Raw genomic sequence first — 19,784 nt, 5'->3', positions numbered from 1 at the left:
GTCAATAGATATAATCGCCCATTCAGATTATATAGAATTCATCAATGGATAGTACCTACCTTCATTCCTGTTCCCGTCTTTGTTTTCAATGTTATTCTAAATACAAATACATTTTCAACATGTTCATGGTTTTCATTTAGTGCTATATAACAAGCGGGTAATTCTGACAAGGAAGAATTGTTTATTGATATGATATGTATGTTACCTTTAATTTCTGTTTTATTGCTCTCATCAGTTATTTCCTTGTTTCATATGATAATGCTCTGTCCCAGTTTTTAAATAGGGCATTTCTTCCACAATCTCCCCATCCTCACTCAGTAAGTCCGGAGAGATTTAAAGTTTTTTTGCAGAATGAGTGCTTGTCAAAACATTGGCATCCATCACTTTAATCGTTCTCTTACTCAAGGCTGCTTGAAAATAAATGAAAAGGATGTTTTTTCTTGGGTAAAAATGATAGATATCTTAAGCCATTAAAAATTCTCTTTAGCTCTACTGCTAGTTGATGTGTTTTTTTTTTTTATTTTAAGGGTAAAAGACTAAAATGTTTTATATCAATCATTAAGAAAGAAATTCTGGATTGTGCCATTTCGACACAAACTACATTCTGTTTCTGGCATCTCCTTTCATAAAAAGTTTCCTAAGATTACTTTATAGAACTTTGACACCTCCACTGTTAAGTTCAAAAGGAGGTCCTTCAAAAATATTTACTTTTCACTGTTCTGCCCTTGTGTGAAAGATCTCAATATAAGCCTAGTGATAGTTTGTATTTCTGTTGCCCAAGACCAGACTTGCTACATTTGGAGAAGTCCATTGCCCAATGATTGGTCAAAGAATGATGATGTATGAAATGAAATGAAAAAAAATGGTAGACTGAATTTGAGTTAAATCAACCATTAAAAATTCCATTTAGTTTACTATATGTTCTTGCTTCCGTTGATTTTAAGGACTGAACTCACAAAACCTAGCTATGTAAGTAAAGAGGAGTTTTCCTCACCATGGGAAGAGAACATGATACTAACAAAATCCTGAATCTTTGAATTAATCGTGATACCATCTAAACATATACATGCATAATTTTTTAAACATATAGCCTATTCAGGGTAATTTCTAGACTGTCAAAACTAATGGCCATTTTTAGGTAATTCAGTTAGTTAGCCAATAAATTCAATTCTCATTTAGAACAAATTCAATCCAGTGAGTTCATTCTACAATAATCATCATGAGACATGTCTTGGCATCCTGGATCAAGAGCTATTCTCAGAGGCAAAAAAATCTTTATTCAAATCCTACCTCTGATACCCACTGGCCCTTTAACCCTGAAGAAGACACATAACCTCCCTATGTGCTAGGTAGATCTGTAACATCATAACGGCAAAAGCATGTTGTCATATGTTAGTAGAAGGAACTAATTTGTTCATCTAAGAGTTCCCTATACCAACAAAATTATCTAGTCCCAATTGAAAATAGCCAGATATATGCACTTTAAGTACAAATAAAATTAAATACTGACATAATCCGAGTGCTTTCTTTCTCTGTGAGAAGTATTCTTACTCTCTAGTATCCTAAAATCCATCAAAATTAAAGTCAACTTATTTATTCAAATATATTTTTACTCAATGCATTAAAATTTCTTGCAGCAAATGTTTCTTACCACTAGTCTTTCTAAAAATCTATATATGTGAATAATGAAAAGTACCTGAAAGTCCATTTTAGTAGTCTGTATCTTCTGGGTTAGATGGATAGACTCTCCTAAGTATTTCATAAAGTAATGTGAGAATTCCTCTCATTTAATCACTTCCTTTACTTAGTATCATTAAATTACATATCTATATATTGAAGAGATCTCAGAGACCATCTATACCAAGGCTGTTATTTTTTATAGTTGAGAAATCAGAGGCCCAGGGAGATTTGGTGACTTGCCCATGGATACTTTGTCTCTTTTGCTAAGAATGAGCATTTTAAGTATGGGTTCAAGTCTAATCATTTAAGCCATTCAGTAAGCAAATAGATATCTCATCTCATAGATGTAGATATTCCCTCTAATGATTAAGATTAACAATCCAGTGAAGCCATTTTATATGAGAAGGAGGAAAAATTCTGCCATCATCTAGAGTGTGCTATAAAATTAATTTGTAAGAGACAATCCTATTATCAGACTTTTAAAAAATCTATTTGGCTACTTCTTTTCTAATATGATATTTGGTATTAGAAAATCAATGAAATATTCAAGTGTATTGCAGACAGCCTAGACAAATACAATACATTTGTGATTATTCACACCTTTTAAACAGGTATCAAATGGACAGAATCCTCGTGGGGAGTAGTATAGAATCTATAATATTTTTCTTCTAAATTGCATAGGATGATTCTACATTGATTCTAACTGCAGAATGGTTTCACCCTCCTATTTACATGACTACATTCTCTACTAATATCTAATTGTGTAATTTTATAATTGTTGCATACCTTTCCTTCAGAAAGCAGCAATCAGAGTTTAATGTCTTTTAATCCATGACAACCATTTCATTCTTACACAAGTGTCTTTTAAAATATCCGTTTATTCTTGTGACATTTTTCTTCTAACCTCTATGGGAATATCTTCTCAATGATGAAGCAATGTTGTCCCTATTTCGTTTCTGCCTACTAAAGACATTACTCAACTTTGCAGATCTTCTGTCGTACAGCGGAACTTGGAAACATTTTTAATTATCTATTCTCAAGGATTCAAAGGTAATCTTCTCTCTCTTTATGATCTCTGTGTATTCCTTTATTTTTTCCCTCTCAAGTGTAAGATTAGTTTCAAATTATCTTTATTTCTCAACCCTATTTCAGAGTAATCTTGGGCTTGTCCAGCTTTTCAAGGGTATGAACAGATCTCATCAATGCATGATTTAGCTGAACTCTAACCAGAACTATGGAAGGAGGACAGCATGAGGACAGCAATTTTTTGTAAGTGTTATGAATGTCATATATTTAATTATGAACATATCACATATAATTTGAAAGGATTGATTATTATTAATAATAGTCAGTTTTCTCTGCCTTCATAATAAAATGAGCTTTAAGAAAGAATACCTGAGATATTAAGATAGAAATTTATCTGTGTCTAAAGAAATTATATGAAAGAAATTTAGGAGTTTAGTGAAACCATTAAGTTTTAGTGGATGTTTGATCAAATACATTTCTAAAGCCTCTGTCTACTGAGTATCTTTTTTAAATTGGGTTATTCTTTCTTTTATTTTCTTCCATTAAAGAATCTTAAAGATAAAAGTGGCCCAAGAAGTAATCTAATCCAACTTCTCACCCAGTGCAGAAATTTCTTCTATTGAACGACTATGAAATGGTCACTCAGGCTCTAAACCATCATCGTCATCATTATCAATAGTATCAATCATACCAAAAAACAAAAACAAAGAAAAAACCAGGCAGTTCAGTTTAGTGGACTGAGTGCTGGTCTTGAGATCATGAAGACTTGAGCTAAAATTCAGTGTCTCCCTAGCCACATGACCAAAACATTTAATCTGCCTGAGTCTCAGTTCCTTCATAATGAAAATGGAAAATAATATGTTTAATACCTACCTCACAGGATTGTTGTGTGATTACAATGATAAAAGATTATGTATAGTGCTTTGTAATTAATCAAAACCTATATGTTAAGAGTTATTTACCAGTGTATTTTGAAAAGTTTTCAATATGTATCCTTCATAACAACATGGTTATAAAAATAAAATCAATGCTAATTTCTTATTCTACTCCACACCCCTAGCTCTATTTGTCCCAATCTTATTTCTACTATTTTAGAATCTATTTATTTGATAAAAGTGAATATGGTCATCAGTCACTCAGCAGGCCAGTAATAGGACTTTTAGTCTCATTCTGCCTGATTTATTTATGTGATAAAGTCTGACAGAGATGTGCAGTTTGGATACACACTTGACAGCCTTTTAAGGAGAAATACTCTTTCTAAAGTTTTCTTAGAGTGATATAAGGGCAATACAAAGATTCAATTAATTTTTGCAAAATAGACATGGTTTCACTTTTAGGGTATTGTGTATACAAACCATATCAACTAATGAACCAAACTCATTCTCTCAGGGAAACAAAACAAACTAAAACCAAAAAATAAAACATTTGGTCCCCCTAATCATTCATTCTGAAGAAACAATTGGCTAGAAAAAAATAGGTCAGGTTTTCCTGAGATTCCTTATAATAGCTAATTCCAATTGAAATAATATTATAAGAGACCTTACAATTTACCAGTAAAAGGAGTTTTGAGTATTCTGTGTGGAATAATGGATAGAGGAAAGAATTTTGAGTCAAGAAGACCTGGGTTCAGATGGTTCCTTATGGACAAGTTACTTAACATCTCTGAGTTTCAGATTACTCATCTATTAAAATAGGGGATTGGACCAGATGGTTTGTAAATCACCTTTAAGCTCTAAATCCAGGATTCTTTGTCTTTTGCCCCATTTGTGAATGCTATACCTGTCCAAGTTTGCTCCATGTGCTTCATCTCCTCAAGGAAAAGACCCTTTGAATTCATGATGCTCTGCACAATTTAGCTGGCATCCTTGATACTCCTCATACCTGGCATTCCATGTGCCATCTTTGTCTTTTCATAGCTTATCTTCCATGTCTAGAACATTCTCCTTTTTCTCTGCCTCTGATAATCTCTAACTCCATTTTTGTTTCGATCACTCTTAATTATCAGTGTTACTCTGAGCTCAGATTACTTTGTATTTATCTTACTTATGTTCTATATTTACTTATCTGTATGCATGTTTTGTTTGTGTTCCCTAAAAGAATCTAAGTACCTTGAGGGCAGGGATTATTCAGTTTTTGTCTTTGTGCCCTTAGAAGCTGAGAGGCAGCATATGGCATAGTGGATTAAGAGCTGGATTGGGATCAGAAAGATGAAGGAGCAAGTTCTCCCACTGCTATCTGTAATACATACTAGTTCTGTGAGGCTGAGCAAATCCCTGAACCTCTTAATGTTCCCAGATGATTTTCTGGGATCCTAAATTTCGAGAAGCTACTGATCTGCATTGGTGAAAGGAATCTCTTCTTCTGGGAGTTTGTTATACCAATGAAATCATGAGCTCAGTCTCTTTTCAGTGCCTGGCCCCTGTTAGATACCGAATAAATGACTGTTAATTGAATTGAATGACATTAATTGTTTCAGGATTTACACATTTTCAGCATCTGTGAGTTACAAGCATTTATTCTATTCTGAGCCTACTTTGTGTAAGGCACTAGATTAGTTACTGGGGAAAAAAGACAAAAGCAGAACAGTCTCTGTCCTCAGAGCTTATCTTGCTATAATATGGAAAGCATTTTGTAAAATGTGATCTCTTTGGGTTATCATAACAACCTATTAAGAAAGATATTTCATATATTATTATGCCCATTTTACAGATGAAGAAACTTCAGATTAAGTAACTTGTCCATGGTCAAATAAGTATTAAAGACCAGAGGCATGATGTAGACCCAGGTCTGTCTTACTCAGGCCATCATAACCTATCCCATAGCACCCTAAAACTGGGAGGATAGACAAGCACAGGGCAAGAACCAGCACATTCTGGGGGTGAATTCCTACTCACCTTTTCTCTTGGGGAAAGCACTATCCTACCATAGTTAGAGTAACTATGGTTATTTTCCAAGTGTGTAGGTTATATCAAGTGTCTCTGAAAACTTGCTCCAAGTGGTAGTTTTCCTGCCATTGCCCTTCCCCAGGGGTTAAAGACATGGGTTTTCAGATGTATGGATGGTTGTGAGCATCAGATAGCTAAAAACAAGATGATGCTGTTTGGCGTGGGAATAACGCCAAAGAAAATTAAACTCATAAGAAGAGCTGGCTGATAACGAAAGGCAATTCGTGTGCACAACAATATGCAAGAGAGATAATGCCTGATATAGTCTCAACACCTCCTCCCACTTTCTCCAGCTCTGTCTCAGCAAAATTCAACAAAGACATGAGTCACCAGGGTCATTAGTACCTATGTCAGCTGAAAATTTGATTAAACTGGCCTCTTTGGCTTATCAGGAAAGTGCCATGTTTTTGTTCTAAGAACTTAATTCTTCTTTCCCTCATTTTTGTTCCATTTGCAGATTCAATTTGCATTTTAATTTCCCCCTGGTTTATCAAAGTCCAGCCAGTGACATGAGCTGTTGTTTTTGTTCAGGTTGAATGCACCCCTGTGAGGATCAGCTCTGGATGCAGAGTCAGGTTACTGTCAAAGGGTGTATCTCCTCCACCTTTAGTAAGTACTGGGAAGTGACGTCTCTACCAAACAAGGTTTCATCCCCTGTGACCTCGTGTAATTAATTAGAGATGTCTAGTGCAATAAGGCAGTTCTGAACAAAGTGAATAATATATCCATCTAACAGGTCAAAGGATATTCTTTGGGCAAAAGAGGTTTCCTATGATGGGAGCATTGTTTGCTTTGAATGAATAGAAAGTATAAGAAATATTCCACGTTCTCCTGGGATAATCAGAGTTGACACTTGGAAGAGATAAAATTAGAACTTAAAGTAGAAAACTGGCTTCTCCCATCCCCAAAAGTGGCCTGTGAATTAGATGGAAACCTAGGGAAAAATGGTGTGCAGTTATCCCTGAGAGGCTTGACTGATTCTGGATTCACTCTGGGATTGATGGTGGAATTTAGAAAGTTTCCTCTTCCCCATAATTAAAAGCTTTCAGAAATTTATGCTAAAAAGATAAATAACAGCAGGGGTAGCAGCAACAACAGACGTAATAACTGCTTATAGATTGACTATACATTTTAACCTAATTATTAATATAATGCAGTGGAGTTCTTTGTTCAGTTACCAATGAGGAGATGCAGTATTAAGGGGAACTGAAGCATATTAAAATTGTTATCCTCACTATAAATAAAAGAAAATCGAAGGAAGTTATGAAGAACAGTTCCACTTGGAGAGAAAGAGTAAGGTTGGTTTCCTCCTGCAACCAAAAGCAACAAGAAAAATCATTTCCTGGGACACTTGGTCATCTTGGTTTGAAGTTTTCCTAAGCATTTGCAAAAAGACTGCCATGAATAACGTTGTAAGTTGCAAGCAAACGTCTGTGGCAAATGATACAAAACCTGATGAAAAACTCAGTAAGACCCTAAATGACATGAAATATCCTTTACAACTTGGTGATTTGGCATGGAGAACAAGAATCACTTTGGAAACATTGCAGGAGTAAGAAACAAAGAGATCAGATGCTTAGACACCGCAGCCTAACAGCTATACATTATGAACGAAAGAAAACATCAGACATGATAAAGACTAAACGGCATCACAAGAAGTCAAATTTATTATATCTTAAGAGACAGGAAATGGTTAGTTGTCTTAACTATTGTGGGAGTTAGTTCTAAAATAGTTTTCTGTACACAGTCAGTCCATCTAATTGTTTGAGCACAGATTAAAAGTAAAAACCAAACTAAAAATGCAAAAACAGAAGAAGATATAGTCTATAAATAAGTAAGCTTTAGAGGAGCCTAAAATGACAAACAGGTAAAAGAACAGACATCAACACAGACTATTCATTTCCAATAGATGAATAGTCAGTGAAAGTCAATTGCCAGACCTCAATGACCATAGAAACTTCGTGGGCCAAATTAAGAGACATGGCAGTCAAGGACAACATTGGTGTTGATAGTGCCAAATTCAAGTGGAAAAGGGTCACTAACTCAAACATAAGGAAGCTTGCAGTTCTCATATACAAGACAAAGTGGAAATGACAGCAAAGAAAGCAAAGACTAGACCAACTAAACAAAGAATAGATACATGCTGTAGCCAAATAAGATTTAAGGATGTTGAGATACTGATTCTCAAAATATCTGAAAGAAAAGAAAAATCACATGAAAAACTTATAAATAGTCTCATTTCTAAAAAGAAGATAATTAAGAGAACCTCAGAAATTAGTAACCCACATGTGTAAATGTCCCATTCCTACAAAAATTTATGAGAATTGTCTATACCCACATTGAAGCCATGCCTTAGAAATATTAGAAGAGAACTGGAAGGCTTTCTCAAATGATATTTTATAGAAGACCACATTCTCAATAACAGTGAATTGAATAAAAGGTCTTTATGTGTTTGTTAAATAAATAAAAATACGTTTAATTCATTAGAGCAAAAGAAAACCATAAAGACTTTTCTAATAAGTGTCTCCAGCATGTGTTAAAACAATAAAAGGTAACTAGAAAGATTTAACATTAGATACAATTATATTCAATGACCTTCAGATTATAATTACCAAGTCAAGAATAAAAGAGGGAAACATGCATTTGCTAAAACTGTTCATTATAGCGATGGAGCATGTCTTATGCAAATTGTATTTAGGACCTTATGAAGATCTTTCAGTGACATATCTTCTCCGTGGAACAAAGGGCCATTATTGTTCACGTCAATATTCTTCAATAAGGTTGTATGTTGATGCTTTTTAGAGTTATAGATATGACCCTGCTTTTTTTAAAGACTAAGCCAATGTAACACAAAATCTGGAAACTTCTACTATCAGAACCATTAGGGTGATCACTTGGTGATGAATTCATTGGCCATGCCAATCAAAGTAGTGTATAAAATGGCCCTTAGACTGATGTAGTCACTTTACCTTCTGTATTGATGTTTGCAGTTGCAGGGTAGCAGAAAAGGAGTCAGAGATTAAACGTAAAACAGTTTTAGACTATCAGTGAACATTTCCTTACTTTATGGTACCCTAAATTGTGTCTTCATTGAATGACCAGAAACTGGACATACTGCTATATCACCTGAATTGTAACAATATAGACTTTCTCAGTATAAACACACAAGACAAAAGATGGAAAGGTGATGGATGCACAAATTTTTCTTGGATAGGCAAATTAAGAAACGGACAGAGCTGATTTTATCATGGATCCAAAGGCCACTATGAAAGATAGCTCAGCGCCTTTCATGAGAAACATTTTCCTTGGAAAGTCAAAGAAAGGAGTTGAATTAATTGTACATGTGAATGCCAAAATAAACATTATTTCCAGGGATAGTTAATAATTTTATGTTGTGATCTTTATAAGTATTTGCATAAAAAGACCACCAGGAAAGTAACTTATTTGGTGGCATCTGTTGCAGAGGATGGTAGAGAAATGGTAAAGGGAACTTTACAAACCCAAACAAATTAATTTAATATTTGCTTGGATTCTTGGTAACTTTGATGTCAAGAAGACCATAAGTAATGATGGAGAAAAATGTTTTTGCAAATATTGAGTGCTACAGAATGAGAGAAACCAAAACTTTGTGGACAGTCTAGAAGCCATACTTCATGAATAATTTCTTTCAGAGAAAGAATTAGAAGGTGCTGGCCATGGTGAGCATGGAACTGTATCACAAAAAGAGAAATGAAATTGACTAAATTTTATAATTGAAATGGGAGTTATATCTGAATCAGCCTTTGTATAGTCAGACCACTAACTTCTTTGATCAAATCCAAAAATATGATAAATAATAACGTCAGAAAGTCACGTGGTATGCAAGCACAACTCTGACCTCTCCTGTTTAAAGTCACTGATGCTGACAAATTATCAGTACTTGAAAGAAAAGATGTCAACACCAGTGTTGTAGAGAATTAGCTAAAGGAAATCAATCATCACAATATAAAGACCCAAAGAGCCAAAAAATCATTCTAACCAGTAAAGACATGATGTATTTTAAAAAGGAGTATCATTTTTATAATATCATTATTTTATGAAATTGTCATTTTTATAAAATTATTTGTGAAAACTTATCCCTAAAGGTTATCGAAGAACATGTTCTGGGTTGTTTTGTGAAAGACCAAGAAAAGCAGTCAAAGAAAACATGGCAGGAGATCCAATGAGACAAATTCATTTTGAAAGCATGTAATGATAAAACTGATAGGAGGATAATAAACAGATGAAAAATGGAAATCATTAGCAAAATATTTATGATAAAATTGTTTCATTATCAAGTACTAAAAATGGCATATTTGGCCTTTAATAGCACCATCCTGGATGTTTTATAAAAATAACAATTTGCTGTTATATACTATTTTGTGATCAAAACGCATTTGTGAAAACAAGTCTGTGATATAAGTAGTATAAGTATCCCAGTTATACAAATGAAAGATGTGAGGCCTAACTAGGTTAACTTGCTTCCATACTATGTGAAAGAGTACATTCTAGTAATTTCATCAAATCATCATTTACTCAAACTGTATTTCAAGCTCTAATATTACTAGGCTATGTCATTGACGTTTTTGCCTCATTAATTGTTTTTCTATTTTCTTTTCTTCTAGGAATACTGGAAGAAGACAGAGATTTACATCCTATAATATTTTCATATGATTTCTTGTACCAGTTATACTGTGATTATGAGCTAAAATAAACTTTGTTAATGTCAAACTACTTAACTGAGGTGTCCATTCTCTCTGGCAGAACTGAGAATATGCACAAATTGCAATATCAATGAAGAAATAAGGTTTCTTTGATCTTTGTCTTCTTAATATTCAAATTTAACTACCTCATGCAGAGTATGTGTTGCCTCATTGGATCTACCATATTTCTGTCCAGGTCCAAAAGAACCATCTATGAAACCACTAAATGGTGTTTTGGTTTCACCCAGTTTTCATGACTGATCCATATTCTTGAGTTATTCATAGAAAACTCTCTTAGCATGACTGATATTATGTTGTTACTTACCTACAATGACTTCTTAGTGTTCAATTGTTTTAAAAAATGGGACATGTTTTCAAAGCTTCATTCTGCCATAAATATTTTTTAAAGAAATTCCATTATATTGCATAAAATGTACTCTTCAAAGTTTTAAATGCTTCACTCTGGTGTATGATCTTTCATTCACTATATTGATGAAGATTTTTCATTTGGTACACTGATGAACATTTACACAGTAATCCATTTTCTGCAATTTTTAACCATTTACATAAACCTAAATGTCATCTTCCACTTCTCTGGTAAATATGTTCCTACTTAATGTAATGGTGATGAATTGTTTCAAACATGCTCCTTAAGAAAATGTCCAAAACAGTGGTATGGAGGGAAATATTTTCTTTGCTTTGCTTTATTAGAGAAAGGATTTTTCATGCATGTTTGCCTAGGTTTTGTCCAAGAATGTGTCTACATAATTTTTTTCATGAAATCAACCTTTGCATTCTACTAGAGAAAGCCATAGACTGGATTTCATACATCTTAATGTGTACATTCATATCTACTAAAACTAAAGAAGTCTTGCAAAAATCTACTGTGATTATTTCCATCTCATGATCCTCAGTTTAAAGGGAAAATTGTTTTCCTTCTTCCTATCTCTGTGTGGTTTTGTGCCCAGACAGGATAGGATAAGAGAATCCTAGGCAAAAAATAACCATAAAATAAGCATGTCCCATCCATAAAAATGAAAAGGATCTCTTCAAGAGTTAGTTGATTCTCCCTCTTTGGAGACCTTCAAACCAAGGTAGGGTGATAATTTGTGGGGCATGTCATAGTAGAGATTTCTTTCATGTATAGGTTGAATGATATGACCACTTAGATCCCTTCCAACTCTCAAATTCTGTGAAATGCTAAATGAATTTTAGCTAAGTGACACAGTAGATGGAGTACTCAGAAAGACCTCAGTTCAAAAATCTCACCTTAGACATTTCCTAGCAGTGTGATCCCAGGCAAGTCATTTAACCCTGTTGGCCTGAGTTTCCTCATCTCCACCTATGAGGAAGAGAAAGATATGGCAAACTACTCTAAGATCTTTGCCAAGAAAATCCCAAATGGTGTCACAAAGAGCTGGACACAACCAAAACAATCAAATATCAACAAATACTGATGAAGAGAAAGAAGAGGACGTTGATGATAAATAGGGTAGAGTGGTAAAGATAAGATGACCTTGGAATCAGGAGATCCATGTTCATGTACTGCCTCTCATATCTATTGTCTTTGAGACTCTCAGAAAGTCCATAAGTATTTAGCAGCCAAAGGCATCACTTAGATGATAAGTTACTGGAAAAGTGCCAGCCTACATTGGTTGAGGGAATTCCTTACTAGGAGATCCCGACATTAATAAATTTATAGGTATAATTTTTTTAAAGCTATCTTCTAGAATGGGGATGGGGAACCTGTAGCTTTGAGGCCACATGTAGCTCTCTAGATTCTCAAGTAAAGTGCTTTCACTGAATCCAGATTTCACAGAACAAATCTCCTTAATAAAAAGATTTGTTCTGTACAATTTGGACTCAGTCAAAAGGCTGCACTCAAGGACCTAGAAGGCCATATGTGGCCTGGAGGCCACAGTTTCCCCACCCCTGTTCTAGAACAAAGGCAGGATAATTCTATTCAAGCAGTTGAAGGGCTGTGATATGTAAGAGGGATTAGAGGGATTTATGAGTTTAGACTGAGAATGCATAATGAGCAGTGATAGACAGAAGATTCAGATAGATAAATAGATTTTGGCTGCACATAAAGATATGATTTTCTAACAATTATAACTATCCAGAAGTAGAAACATCTGCCTGAGTAGGCTTCCCCTCATTCAGAGTATTCCTGCAAAGGTTGAATGGCCAATTATCAGCAACACTATAAAGGGAGAGTCTTGTAGTTTTTGATACTGAACTAAATGACTTTGGAGGTTCTTCCTCACTATGATTCTGTGAAGAGGAAGAAAACATAATACTTTTAAAATCCAAAGAATATGTTTTGCTTTCATCTTTATAATTTGATTATGAAAGCAGATTAAAGGATCCTAAAGGACTGAAACCTGTCTTATCATATAGTCAAGAAATGACTAGCTATGTGGACAGGTCACCGATCTTGGTATCAGGACAGAATGAGTTCAAGTCCCATCGTTGACACATACTGGCTATATGCAGCCGTGGGCAATTTATTCAGCCCCTTGGTTGTCTGAGATGCTAAGCCAATTCTCAAGATGTAGGATAGTTTTCCATTCATATTGGTAGAGAGAATTCCATTCTGTACCCTTGTATTCACAGTTCTGGGCCAATGAGAATGAGAAGCTTTCCTATAAAAGTATTGTCTTTTTCTCTATGGAGGATTACATTATAATGTACGTGGACTCACAAAATGTCCAGTCTAGGAAACATTTTTGTTTTAATTTTTGTTTTGTTTTTTCCTTCTGAGCTGTTTTATTTTCCTGTCTAGTTTCACAGTATTTACAAGTCTCTATTTATTCCACAACTGGGCATAGTTTATAAAATAAAGGATCAGAAAAAATGTTTGTTGGTAAACATCATATGACTTGTGCTAGAATCGTTTATGCCCAAAATATCTGGCCTTCATTTCACCAAGTGTCTATAAGCAGTGCAGAAATAACTGGTGTGCTATCCTTTTATAAAGCATGAAGTCAAGTTCAAGAATTAAGGGAATAAATAGAAACCATTAGCATTCATGATCAAGTTGTTTTTGTTTTTTTTTAACACATCTTTATGCAACGTCAAAACTGGCCTGTGTACTAGAAAAAAATCGCATTCATTAAATATAGTAAAAAAAAGACCAATTTTGTAAAATCTGGAGTTTAAAGAGAACCAATTATGTATTAGCAAAATTTATGTTTCTGCTACAGAATATCTCACTGTAACATTTATCGAATTAGGTGTCTATTACACCCTAGAATCTTGATTATGACCCTAGAAAAAAAAAGGCAGTCTCGGCTGCTTTTGTCAGATATGCAGTACACACTGTCTCAGAACACTGTGTGATCAAAGACTCAAAAGTGGAGGCATTTGAACCCAACCCACCCTAACTCCCAGAGAATTTGAATCTGGCACAAATACAGCCACTAGACTAAGGACAGTTGTCCCTCTGCTGCCTTCCCAGAAGCTGTGTGTACTAGCCAAGCACAGAAAGCACCCACCAAAGGGAAATTTCAAATACCTGTAGATACATCATTTCTATGTTTTCCCTAGCTATTCTCAAATTATTAAGTCAAATATTCCCAAGGCAAGGATCGAGTTTCATGCTCACCATTCCCAGCAATAGTATTTCTCATTGTAAGCCATAGTTATATGTTGCCTTTGTATTTTCATAGGTAGTATACCGACTCAGACAATAGTTTGACAAGAGACTCCTTTTCATAAATCTGTTGGATTCCTGGATTCCCTTACTTAGCATGTTCATAGCATTCCATCCCTTTACTGTCATGTTCTGTGTATACACACAATGCACACATGCATGTCATATATGTATATGTCATATACATATGTACATATGAATATATACACATACATGTGCGCACATACCTATATACACTGATACATGTGTGTGCATACATGCTTGTGTGTGAGTTTATTCCATTGGTAAATAGAGGTCCCAATGAGTAAACTCCCTTTGCCAATGCTAATCAATAACTGTTTTGTAATGTATGACCTTTGAGAATTACCTTGGGCACTGAGAGATGAAAAAAAAAAGCAAAACCTCACATGACATGGGTGTTTCAGCGTGGACTTGCATCCAGACTTGAAGACTCTCTTGATTCTATGTGTATCTTTGGTCAAATGTCCTTCCTGGAAGCAAAGGTGTGCACATTATTTACAGATTCTCATGTGTGATCCCCTCGGCCATAACACTTCCAATTAAAAGGGTAGTGTCATCATTTCCTGCTTCCTTATATAATCCAATACCCTTTGTACTGTATGTTGCTGTTCAGTCATTTTCCATAGTTTCTGACTCTTTGTAACTCCATTTGGGGTTTTCTTGGCAGAGATACTGGAATGATTTGCCATTTCCTTCTCCAGCTCATTTTACAGTTGAGAAACTGAGGTTAACAGGGTTAGGTGACTTGCCAAGGGTCACATAGTTAGTAAGTGTCTGAAGCTGAATTTGAACTCAGGATTTGACTTCAGGCCCAGCACTCTATCCACTGTACCACTTAACTGCCCTTTGAACTTTATACCCCTCTTTGAATCCCGTCCATACAGATTTTTGTCCTTTTCCTTGTCATTACAGTCTGAGGTGGGGGGACACTGATATGAGGTAGAAAGAATGGAAGCCTAGGTAAGTCTAATAGATTCAAGGCTGTACCAATTCATAGAAAATAGTATGCAGTCACTGGGAGATGGTAAGTGGTCCTGAATATCAGTGTACATAGTATAAGAATGCTTGCTTAACGTGCAGATGAAGAGATGTGTATAATCCAATCAGATCTGGTCTCTGGATTCCAATAGCAGATTTTTGCTAATCTTTGCTAATCCTCTCATTTTCTCTGCCATTTTACTTGTCTCGGTGTTTGCTGAGTGGCTTTGATTCCTATTTGCTAGTGTTAATCCTAATTCATTAAGGCTGATATTTGTTGAATTGCTGTATCCTGATTAGTCATATACTGGGGGACAACCATAGGCTACCTAAATGCCTATGATTCTTTGCTTCTGGCTTCTAAAGCCAGAGTGCATAGCACTATGTGGATGAACTCTGTGACAAGAAGCCAGAAGAACTAATCCTGCTGTAGTTTTCCTATGTAGTCCCATGAAAAGTATTTCCCATGGCCAGTGAATCTCCTAACCTTATGGTTTTTGACCAAGAGGGATGATTGCTCATCTTAAAGGAAGTCCCTTCCAAAGTTTAACTGTCAGTTGCAGGTCCCTGGCTGACAGTCTTGACTGGGAGTCCCTGCAAGAGGGGAAAGCTACTTTTAGAAAACAATATCCTGTCTGTCTAGCAAATGATAAACTGAGATGTCCAGTTAAGAGAGTGTCATTCTGCTCCTCCTATTTCTATCATCCACCCTGAAAGAATCACAGGTAGGACCTTCCATGTATCTCATCACTACTGTATATAACTTACAAGCAAATAAAGGAGTATTCCAAACAGATATTATTCAGGAAAAATATATGCATTTCAGTCAATGAATATTTATTAACTGCTACATGACAGATACTATGGTAGGAGGGAGAAACATTTCTTTCCCTCAAGAAGTTTATTACTGTACTTTAATTTGCACAAGCACATAATTTCAGTTAGAATATATCTCAGTGGCATTTAAAAGATAACTTACCACCAGCTTTGCTACTGAACTCTAAGTGCCATGAGGGCTTTCCATCTGACTGGCAGCTTTAATTTTTTAGATGAATTGACTTGACTACCCTTTTAGGATGGGAACTCCCTGAGAACAGTGCCTGTTATACTTTTCTGTTTGTATCCTCATTGCTTGGTACGTTGCTTCGCACATAGATAGTGTTTAATAAATGCTCTTAAAATCATCCATTTGTTTATTGATCTCGTTTAATAATCACTTAACAAGTGGTTATTCAATAGGAAGTCAAAGGCAAAGAGGGATGGAGGTGAGAGATGGACAATTGAGTCTGGGGGACAATCAATAGGATGTTTTAGCTAGAACTGGGAATATGAAAGAGAAGTATTTGAAATGTCTTGAAAGGTAGCCTACATCCAGGTGGCAAAGGGCTTAGAATGGCAGGGTAAGGAGTTTGTACTTTGTCCTAGATACAATAAGGGACTTACTGAATATTTCTGAGCTTAGTAGTAGCATAGTTAGACCAAAGTTTTAAGAATATTAATTCAAAAAGTGTGTGTGCAATGATTAAAAAGGAAGAACATGGTGAAATTATCTTAAATGGTTTATATGAAAGAGGATAAGAGCCTGAACTAGAGGAATGGTTATATGAGTGGAGAGAAGCAGATATGAAAAATAGTGTGTAGATAGAACTGACCAGATTTGGCAACAAATTAGATTTGACCTGTGTATAAGTATGAGTGAAGGATGACTCTAAGTTTGTGAACCTAGAAAATTGGAAGAATAGTGGTGTCCCCGATAAAAAAGAGGATATTGGGAGGAGAGACATTTCTTTAAGGATATAAGGGAATGTTTTCCAAAAGGAATCTCTTCTGCATTTCATTAACATCTGAGCTTGAGATGAGGATGGGATATCCAGGCAGAGTGTTCTAGCAGTCAGTTGGCAAGGTAAGACTAGATCAGAAGAGAGTTTAGAACTAGATAAACAGATTTAGAAGTCATCTGCCTAAAAATGGTAGTTGAATCTGTGGATATTGATCAGATTTCAAAGGGGGATAATGTAGAAAGGTGCCTATGAGATATACCCATACTTTATGAGTAGGATCACCAAAGGATACTGAAAAGGAGTAGTTAAAGACCAGGAGAGGATAGTGTCATGGACCATTCTAGCACTCTTCATCCTTATGCCCTTCACCATACTTGCATACTCTTCTAAGTACACAAGCCTACTCTACCATTCCTCCCTTTTTCCTGTCCTAGGACTTTTGAAAACATCCTATCCATGCAAAGTCATATTCTAATCATGATATTTATCCCAATAAATTTCAGTAGTATCAAAGTTGCCTCTCTTGTTAACATCTCTAGTTCTCCTTGCATCCTGAATACTTCATACATTTGTGAATAGACATGGAAAGCCATGAGTCTTGTTATATAATTCCTTCTCTATTTGTTCATTCACCTACTTCTTCTCCTTTACAAGACTAGGTATTCATATCAGTACAGTACATTGTTGTAAGAGGTATAATCAGCACTAGTTGTTTGTTTTCCTTTAAAGAGGGTTCATAACCTTCCCGGTAACTCCATTTTCCATCTTTTCTACTTGACTTTGACTCCAAGGAACAACTGATACTTACCCAAACCCTCCCCTTTCCAACTTTTGATGTGTGTGTGTGTGTGTGTGTGTGTGTGTGTGCGTGCGCGCGCATGTGTGTAATCTTTCCCCATTTAACTGTAAGCTCTTTGAGGGTAAGAACTGTTTGGTTTTTTTCTTATTTGTATGCCCAGCACTTAGCACCGTATCTAGTACATAGTAGGTGCTTAATAAATGTGTATTGAATTATCCCACTATTTGAGGGTTACTGCCTGGATTAAAGCTAATATACATGATAAGGCATTTCCTCAGATGTGAAAAGGGAAGTCAGCTCAATATGCTAAAAGTCCAGTTCAAACAGAAGAAATTGCTACCACCATCATCCACATCACTGTATTGTTATTGACAGCAAAATAACATCTACATAGTGTTTTATAACATCCTTTCCCAAGCATTCTCTAATTTTTCCCTCTCAATAACCATGTGGAACATATTATCTCCTAATGAAACTTAAAGCTAATTTCAATGTAGTATATTCTAATTAAGAAGGAACCTCATAGCTGAACACAAGTCCAAACCAGCACCTTTGATACTGGTGACTGCTTCAGCAAAGGTCATCTGCCCCAGAAACATTTATGGGGAACAACAACCATATCTGAATAAACAGATTATTTCTCCTTACACTACCCCAAGTCCCCAAGTCATATGCAGATTTGTCAATGTGGTCCTGACAAGATGAGCTATGATTCTGACAGTGCTCTAGTACCATTCCTCCAAACCAGCTAAGAAGAAAGTACTGGAAAGGTTAAGAGTTGATGCTTTTACTTTCCTCTGGTTTTGAATGAAATCAATCTGGGTATTGAATTGTTTGGAATCTGCTTCATCATCTCTGGTGGGTCATTCCTCTGTCCAACTGCTGAAATTGCCTTCCATCAACTAGAGCCAAGCAAAAACTCTCCCATCTACACCAGCCTTTATGCTCCAAGTAAAGGCATAATGTCCCAAACACTTCAGGTTACCATTGGACTGTCAATGACACCCCAGGGAGCTGGAGGCTAGACTTTCACAGTGGAAACATATTGGCATCAGCAGTTCTAGGAGAAAGAACACCAGGTCCTCAGCTTGTATTGTTATAGAAAAAGCTTGCAATAGACAAAAATTGCCTTTGAATGCTTTGTTTTAAAAATTATATTCAAATATAATCCTGAAGCCTGAAGCATTCTGCTAATGATCTGAAATTTTAAACAGCTGGGGTTTTTCCAAGCTTTACAGTTTGGCTTTAAAGACAACTATTAAGCTTTCTGAATCTTCATAAATAGTAAATAGATTTAGTCATAAACATCCAGTAATATGTGCTTTGTCCCCATTATTTGGAGGCAAGTTGAGATTTCTGATTAAACATGATAAATCATTATACACCATCCATTGTATGGAAATAAAATTCACTAAGAAGTGCCTTTTTTCCACTGATGAAGGGCTATTAAAATATCAAAACCCAAGCATCTGTCACGTATTGCTGGAAAAATAGAACACTGAGAAATGCATTATGTCATTTCGAGGACATCCACAGCTGGTATGAATATAAGTAGTTTAGTGATATCACCAGAAAAAATACAGATCATAGGTTTAGGTGCAATCCTTACATCAAACAGATGATGTTTTCTCCCTTTAAAAGTGGAAGAAGGAAACAAAATAAAATATCCACCACAGATGTTAAGAGAACAGAATGCACATGGCAGAAAGTTCAGCCAATAAGATCTCATGGGCATATCTAAAATGAAAACTTTTTTCCCCCTTTCTCACAGGAAAAGAGAGCATGAAATTGTTTAGCTTGTTTGGGAGTTGTTGGTATTTAGAAAGGTGCAAGCAAGACCTGTGACTGGGATATGCAATAGATGGGAAGGATTTTGTATTACATTAAATTGTGCATCCACTGGTCTGTTGCCCTGTTACCTATTGCCTACAAAACAGCCTGACTTTGAAAATAATTTTCTCTTATAAGCATTTTCTCTACCAATTACTCATTACTACTTTACTGTTAGGGGGCTAGCCCCAAATGGTATAATGTATGGAAGGTACATTTAGTTCTCCTTATTGAAAATGATCCCTTCTGATTTCAATGAGAATTGCTGGCTCCATGTGGTTTTTTTTTTTCCCTTCCCTCTCTCCAAGGGGAAAAACAACTACAAACCTTGTAAATTAAATAGCTAAT

At 35.5% G+C, this 19,784-nt stretch overlaps 1 protein-coding gene and 1 long non-coding RNA gene across 4 annotated transcripts in view; both read left to right on the top strand.

Annotated features, from left to right (window-relative positions):
* Positions 1–10,798, top strand: part of LOC140497531 (uncharacterized) — a 12,713-nt gene extending 1,915 nt beyond the window's left edge. Inside the window, exons 1-4 of the long non-coding RNA XR_011964719.1 lie at positions 1–2,730; positions 2,833–2,949; positions 6,183–6,260; positions 10,295–10,798. The exon at positions 1–2,730 is cut by the window's left edge and continues 1,915 nt beyond it. This is a non-coding gene — a long non-coding RNA (uncharacterized lncRNA). The remainder of the gene's footprint in view (positions 2,731–2,832; positions 2,950–6,182; positions 6,261–10,294) is intronic.
* Positions 1–19,784, top strand: part of GRM7 (glutamate metabotropic receptor 7) — a 1,016,657-nt gene that overhangs the window by 946,204 nt on the left and 50,669 nt on the right. The window lies entirely within an intron of this gene.

Source organism: Notamacropus eugenii, chromosome 3, assembly GCF_028372415.1.
Source record: "Notamacropus eugenii isolate mMacEug1 chromosome 3, mMacEug1.pri_v2, whole genome shotgun sequence".
Taxonomy (NCBI): domain Eukaryota; kingdom Metazoa; phylum Chordata; class Mammalia; order Diprotodontia; family Macropodidae; genus Notamacropus; species Notamacropus eugenii.
Note: the sequence above shows the minus strand (reverse complement) of the source record. Positions and strands in the feature narration are given on the sequence as shown.